The sequence below is a fragment of the Schistocerca americana genome, unplaced genomic scaffold (assembly GCF_021461395.2).
Source record: "Schistocerca americana isolate TAMUIC-IGC-003095 unplaced genomic scaffold, iqSchAmer2.1 HiC_scaffold_97, whole genome shotgun sequence".
Taxonomy (NCBI): Eukaryota; Metazoa; Arthropoda; class Insecta; order Orthoptera; family Acrididae; genus Schistocerca; species Schistocerca americana.
In genome coordinates this window covers 512,501-520,000 of record NW_025726752.1, presented here as the reverse complement: position 1 = coordinate 520,000, position 7,500 = coordinate 512,501, and the positions used below count along the sequence as shown (strand labels likewise).

Sequence of the window (7,500 nt, the reverse complement as noted above, 5' to 3'; positions counted from 1 at the left end):
TGCGCCCCACTCCAACCGCCCAACTCGCAACTCCAGCGGATGAACGGCGGACTTTTCCCGCAGTCGCAATGTGCAATCCACCCCTATAACATGCGTTTCATGAAGAGTTATCTCCAATATGCGACATTCCCGCTGTCCCTATACATGAGCTGCGGGCTGTACCAGTTACGAGCTAGAGACGCGACCGCGTTGCTCTCTGTACGAATGCCGATGCTGAGCGGTCAGCTAGGAGGCGCTCCATCCATGTCGGTACCGGTGAGCGTTGCACTCGCAGTCGCAAGAACGTACGGCAAGTATATTACCTGGAAGAGTCAATGACAGTCCACGCCCCCCTGCGTGGGAAGAGTCTTTCTAGGCCATGACCCACCGGAAGGGCGCAGCGTCCCCCACCCCAGACATGTGACGTCACACCATCGGTATTGACGACTAGACTGATTCCTTATAATCATTTGCCATACACCGGTGGAAGCTGCCGAGACGAGTAACTACATAGCGGGCTCGCCGTGTCACTAATGTACAGAGATACAACAGTTTCGACTGGAACCGGATTAAACGTATACACGGCGCTGATTAGTAATAGATAGAGCCATCAGAATACAGATAATGTATACAACTGTCCGTATACATGCTGAAAGACTCTGCTCACAATCACAACCACACGTCAGCCACACACCCTTATCACGCACTACTCTCTGCCTGTAACACGCACACAGACAATATGTAAGCACCAGCATGGAACAACACCCAGTGCATCCTCTCCGCCACATTAGACAATCCACACTGTCATAACCAGACTGGGAGGTCCACTCAGAAAACAGAATATCCCACCCACCCGACAACCACCATTGCTCAGCCAAGCCACCAACACCCACACATGTCCTACACAGGGGTGCACCCAACATCACAATACTGCCTCCTCTCACAGCACACAAACAATGGCAGGAATGAAAGACACAGGTCTGCCACAAGCATGGAATGAGAGCGCCGCCTGTCATGAGCCAAAGGTGCATCCTGACGTGGCAAATCAGATGATGCCGCAGGCATCCACTTACTATAATCACAATCAACAAACCGGCCGCCCCGCCCCGCCCCCCATTAAACCTTTCCTTACAACAATGTGTACCTTAACCTAACCTATATCGTACCGTAACCTAACCTATATCGTACCGTAACCTAACCTATGTCGTACCGTAACCTAACCTATGTCGTACCGTAACCTAACCTATGTCGTACCGTAACCTAACCTATGTCGTACCGTAACCTAACCTATGTCGTACCGTAACCTAACCTATGTCGTACCGTAACCTAACCTATGTCGTACCGTAACCTAACCTATGTCGTACCTTAACCTAACCTATGTCGTACCTTAACCTAACCTATGTCGTACCTTAACCTAACCTATGTCGTACCTTAACCTAACCTATGTCGTACCTTAACCTAACCTATGTCGTACCTTAACCTAACCTATGTCGTACCTTAACCTAACCTATGTCGTACCTTAACCTAACCTATGTCGTACCTTAACCTAACCTATGTCGTACCTTAACCTAACCTATGTCGTACCTTAACCTAACCTATGTCGTACCTTAACCTAACCTATGTCGTACCTTAACCTAACCTATGTCGTACCTTAACCTAACCTATGTCGTACCTTAACCTAACCTATGTCGTACCTTAACCTAACCTATGTCGTACCTTAACCTAACCTATGTCGTACCTTAACCTAACCTATGTCGTACCTTAACCTAACCTATGTCGTACCTTAACCTAACCTATGTCGTACCTTAACCTAACCTATGTCGTACCTTAACCTAACCTATGTCGTACCTTAACCTAACCTATGTCGTACCTTAACCTAACCTATGTCGTACCTTAACCTAACCTATGTCGTACCTTAACCTAACCTATGTCGTACCTTAACCTAACCTATGTCGTACCTTAACCTAACCTATGTCGTACCTTAACCTAACCTATGTCGTACCTTAACCTAACCTGTATTGCGCCTTAACGTAACCTGTATTGCGCCTTAACGTAACCTGTATTGCGCCTTAACGTAACCTGTATTGCGCCTTAACGTAACCTGTATTGCGCCTTAACGTAACCTGTATTGCGCCTTAACGTAACCTGTATTGCGCCTTAACGTAACCTGTATTGCGCCTTAACGTAACCTGTATTGCGCCTTAACGTAACCTGTATTGCGCCTTAACGTAACCTGTATTGCGCCTTAACGTAACCTGTATTGCGCCTTAACGTAACCTGTATTGCGCCTTAACGTAACCTGTATTGCGCCTTAACGTAACCTGTATTGCGCCTTAACGTAACCTGTATTGCGCCTTAACGTAACCTGTATTGCGCCTTAACGTAACCTGTATTGCGCCTTAACGTAACCTGTATTGCGCCTTAACGTAACCTGCATTGCGCCTTAACGTAACCTGCATTGCGCCTTAACGTAACCTGTATTGCGCCTTAACGTAACCTGTATTGCGCCTTAACGTAACCTGTATTGCGCCTTAACGTAACCTGTATTGCGCCTTAACGTAACCTGTATTGCGCCTTAACGTAACCGATATTGCGCCTTAACGTAACCTATATTGCGCCGTAACGTAACCTATATTGCGCCGTAACGTAACCCACATTGCCCCTTAACGTAACCCACATTGCCCCTTAACGTAACCCACATTGCCCCTTAACGTAACCCAACACACGTTGGGCCTTAACCCAACACACGTTGGGCCTTAACCCAACACACGTTGGGCCTTAACCCAACACACGTTGGGCCTTAACCCAACACACGTTGGGCCTTAACCCAACACACGTTGGGCCTTAACCCAACACACGTTGGGCCTTAACCCAACACACGTTGGGCCTTAACCCAACACACGTTGGGCCTTAACCCAACACACGTTGGGCCTTAACCCAACACACGTTGGGCCTTAACCTGCTCTGTAATTGTCATACGACGCGTTAAATTAGTGTAGTGTTGCCTAACTGCAACCCCCGCAATATAGTTTGCTACTCGCACTGCCCGGTCCCCAGTGTATCGCTTCATGTTAAACACCTTGCAGCTATACACTGTAATGTGGATGGCAGCAGGACGTACATGCTCAATGCCCTTTGCAGTTGTTCATTGGCATTTGCAGTTGTTCATTGGCATTCGCATGTGCGAAGCACTTAGCCTACGCTGTGGTACGGCCTGTGTCAACTGTCCGCTGATGTTGTACGTCCAAATCACACACTGTACTGCACATTGGTCCTCATGTACTGAATGATACATCGTGGTACATGTGACCGTACAACGACTGCGCCAACAACGGCGAACCATGCGGTCCAAATGTTGTGCACTCAGCTACGTGTCGTCTCCCTATAAGAGCTGGATTGCAGTGTGGTATGCCCTGGATGGCGATCAGCATGAGCCGTCTGTTGATGTAGTGGCGCGTGTTGTCAGACGTAGTCGTCTCTTCTCACACACCGTGATAGCATGGTGCACTGCGTTCCACATCTGCGACATGCGACAGAGGCCGGTTGACAGTCGTTCCCGCAATGGACATCGCATACGTACGGGGGCCACCTTCCACGTGTTCGCGAAGCGTGCACATGTTGTTGCGTGTATGTGGGCAGACATAGTGTGTCGTGACACCTGACACAGGCATGCAACAATCGTTGAATTTGCAAATGGCGATGGACGCCTACGTTTGCTGGTGACGTTATGCAAATGAACAACTGGTAAACCGTTGTGGTGCGGTTGTTCTCGCTAGAGGTGAATCAGTGATGGCGACGATCGGTTGAGCTACCAACCGGTTGTTCCAGCGATACCCACCATGCCCACGAACGTGAATGGCATCTGGGTGTGAAGCGATACGCGGCGGTGGCTGGGTGGGACCGTCCCCGGCCGGTGAGGGGGGGCCTCCCGGCGTGCTGGCCGCGCGGTGCGTGGGCGCACGCGCTACAGCCGGCTGGTGGGGGCGGCCAGTGGCAGGCGCGCCGGCCGACGGAGGCGGCAGGCGGCGCAGCTGCGCGCCGGCGCACCCTGCACGCGGCGCCGTGCGGCCAAAGTAGGTCCTCGCGGGCCCGGTGCGAAGCGCGGTGGACATCTGCAGTGTGCTGGTCCGATTGAGGACTGTGTGCGCTGAGGATGCGCCGCCGCCCGGCGCTCGGCGCCGCGACGCCGTCTGCTGCTCGGTCGCCTCTGCGGTTCTCGCAGGTGGTTTGTATCGCAGCTGTGCGGACGTGTTGGCGCGTGCGCTGTGCTGGGAGAGTTCGCTTCGGCACCCAAGTGGGGCTTTTGTCCTTCTGTGGCGCTGGCGTTGGAGCTGCCGGTCACCGTAGGTGGCGCGTGTTGTCTCCCGCCGGCAATGCCACGACAGCACGCTCCCGGGCCTCTGTCGGCAGCGGCAAGCTCAGTTGGGAGCACGGGTGGTCGCACCTAAAGCGTCTACTCGCCAAACTCCGGGCGATTGCGCCTCTCTCGAACCCGACCAAGTACTTAGGACGGCGCTGCGCGCCGCCGGGACCTGAGAGGGTTTCGAGGTGTATTGTGCAGGGGAGCTCAGCCTCCTCCTGTTTGCAGAATAATTGAGCGGACGCTTGCGTGTTCGCGCGGGCCCCCGGGACACACTCCCGGGCGGCCGGCTGCTCAGCTCTAGTTGACGCAGCTCCCTGGTTGATCCTGCCAGTAGTCATATGCTTGTCTCAAAGATTAAGCCATGCATGTCTCAGTACAAGCCGCATTAAGGTGAAACCGCGAATGGCTCATTAAATCAGTTATGGTTCCTTAGATCGTACCCACGTTACTTGGATAACTGTGGTAATTCTAGAGCTAATACATGCAAACAGAGTCCCGACCAGAGATGGAAGGGACGCTTTTATTAGATCAAAACCAATCGGTCGGCTCGTCCGGTCCGTTTGCCTTGGTGACTCTGAATAACTTTGGGCTGATCGCACGGTCCTCGTACCGGCGACGCATCTTTCAAATGTCTGCCTTATCAACTGTCGATGGTAGGTTCTGCGCCTACCATGGTTGTAACGGGTAACGGGGAATCAGGGTTCGATTCCGGAGAGGGAGCCTGAGAAACGGCTACCACATCCAAGGAAGGCAGCAGGCGCGCAAATTACCCACTCCCGGCACGGGGAGGTAGTGACGAAAAATAACGATACGGGACTCATCCGAGGCCCCGTAATCGGAATGAGTACACTTTAAATCCTTTAACGAGTATCTATTGGAGGGCAAGTCTGGTGCCAGCAGCCGCGGTAATTCCAGCTCCAATAGCGTATATTAAAGTTGTTGCGGTTAAAAAGCTCGTAGTTGGATTTGTGTCCCACGCTGTTGGTTCACCGCCCGTCGGTGTTTAACTGGCATGTATCGTGGGACGTCCTGCCGGTGGGGCGAGCCGAAGGCGTGCGACGCGCCTCGTGCGTGCTCGTGCGTCCCGAGGCGGACCCCGTTGCAATCCTACCAGGGTGCTCTTGAGTGAGTGTCTCGGTGGGCCGGCACGTTTACTTTGAACAAATTAGAGTGCTTAAAGCAGGCAAGCCCGCCTGAATACTGTGTGCATGGAATAATGGAATAGGACCTCGGTTCTATTTTGTTGGTTTTCGGAACCCGAGGTAATGATTAATAGGGACAGGCGGGGGCATTCGTATTGCGACGTTAGAGGTGAAATTCTTGGATCGTCGCAAGACGAACAGAAGCGAAAGCATTTGCCAAGTATGTTTTCATTAATCAAGAACGAAAGTTAGAGGTTCGAAGGCGATCAGATACCGCCCTAGTTCTAACCATAAACGATGCCAGCCAGCGATCCGCCGCAGTTCCTCCGATGACTCGGCGGGCAGCCTCCGGGAAACCAATGCTTTTGGGTTCCGGGGGAAGTATGGTTGCAAAGCTGAAACTTAAAGGAATTGACGGAAGGGCACCACCAGGAGTGGAGCCTGCGGCTTAATTTGACTCAACACGGGAAACCTCACCAGGCCCGGACACCGGAAGGATTGACAGATTGATAGCTCTTTCTTGATTCGGTGGGTGGTGGTGCATGGCCGTTCTTAGTTGGTGGAGCGATTTGTCTGGTTAATTCCGATAACGAACGAGACTCTAGCCTGCTAACTAGTCGCGTGACATCCTTCGTGCTGTCAGCGATTACTTTTCTTCTTAGAGGGACAGGCGGCTTCTAGCCGCACGAGATTGAGCAATAACAGGTCTGTGATGCCCTTAGATGTTCTGGGCCGCACGCGCGCTACACTGAAGGAATCAGCGTGTCTTCCTAGGCCGAAAGGTCGGGGTAACCCGCTGAACCTCCTTCGTGCTAGGGATTGGGGCTTGCAATTGTTCCCCATGAACGAGGAATTCCCAGTAAGCGCGAGTCATAAGCTCGCGTTGATTACGTCCCTGCCCTTTGTACACACCGCCCGTCGCTACTACCGATTGAATGATTTAGTGAGGTCTTCGGACTGGTACGCGGCATTGACTCTGTCGTTGCCGATGCTACCGGAAAGATGACCAAACTTGATCATTTAGAGGAAGTAAAAGTCGTAACAAGGTTTCCGTAGGTGAACCTGCGGAAGGATCATTACCGACTAGACTGCATGTCGTTCGATGTGCGTGTCGTGTCGCGCAACACGCTACCTGTACGGCTCGCAGTAGCCGTGCGCCGCGTGCGGAACCACGCGTGCTTCTCAAAACTAACGCCAATGTTGTGTGGTACGAGCGCTGAAGCGCTGGAGCGGCTGGCCTGCGGCACCTGGCGCCTGGCGCCGGTTTTGAATGACTTTCGCCCGACTGCCTGTCCGCTCCGGTGTGGAGCCGTACGACGCCCATCGGCCGTGAGGCCGTTGGACACAGAACGCTTGAACAGGGGCCGCCACACGCCTACGTCCCGCCTATGCAACTGTCTTGAAAGAGACAGTGGAAACTAAGAAAAGATCACCCAGGACGGTGGATCACTCGGCTCGTGGGTCGATGAAGAACGCAGCAAATTGCGCGTCGACATGTGAACTGCAGGACACATGAACATCGACGTTTCGAACGCACATTGCGGTCCATGGATTCCGTTCCCGGGCCACGTCTGGCTGAGGGTCGGCTACGTATACTGAAGCGCGCGGCGTTTGCCCCGCTTCGCAGACCTGGGAGCGTCGCGGCCGCCTGTGGGGCCGGCCGCGCCTCCTGAAACGTGCGATGCGCGCCCGTCGCCTGGCGGTTCGCATACCGGTACTTACTCGGTAGCGTGCACAGCCGGCTGGCGGTGTGGCGTGCGACACCTCGTACAACGACCTCAGAGCAGGCGAGACTACCCGCTGAATTTAAGCATATTACTAAGCGGAGGAAAAGAAACTAACAAGGATTCCCCCAGTAGCGGCGAGCGAACAGGGAAGAGTCCAGCACCGAACCCCGCAGGCTGCCGCCTGTCGTGGCATGTGGTGTTTGGGAGGGTCCACTACCCCGACGCCTCGCGCCGAGCCCAAGTCCAACTTGAATGAGGCCACGGCCCGTAGAGGGTGCCAGGCCCGTAG

At 53.5% G+C, this 7,500-nt stretch overlaps 3 non-coding genes across 3 annotated transcripts in view; all 3 read left to right on the top strand.

The window, feature by feature from the left end:
* Positions 1-4,653: 4,653 nt before the first annotated feature.
* Positions 4,654-6,563, top strand: LOC124593031. The gene has a single exon (XR_006977783.1). It is a non-coding gene; the product is annotated as a small subunit ribosomal RNA (ribosomal RNA).
* A 351-nt stretch (positions 6,564-6,914) lies between these two features.
* LOC124593125 lies at positions 6,915-7,069 on the top strand. The gene has a single exon (XR_006977847.1). It is a non-coding gene; the product is annotated as a 5.8S ribosomal RNA (ribosomal RNA).
* A 188-nt stretch (positions 7,070-7,257) lies between these two features.
* LOC124593058 overlaps positions 7,258-7,500 on the top strand; it is a 4,222-nt gene continuing 3,979 nt past the window's right edge. Inside the window, exon 1 of the ribosomal RNA XR_006977808.1 lies at positions 7,258-7,500. This exon is cut by the window's right edge and continues 3,979 nt beyond it. This is a non-coding gene — a ribosomal RNA (large subunit ribosomal RNA).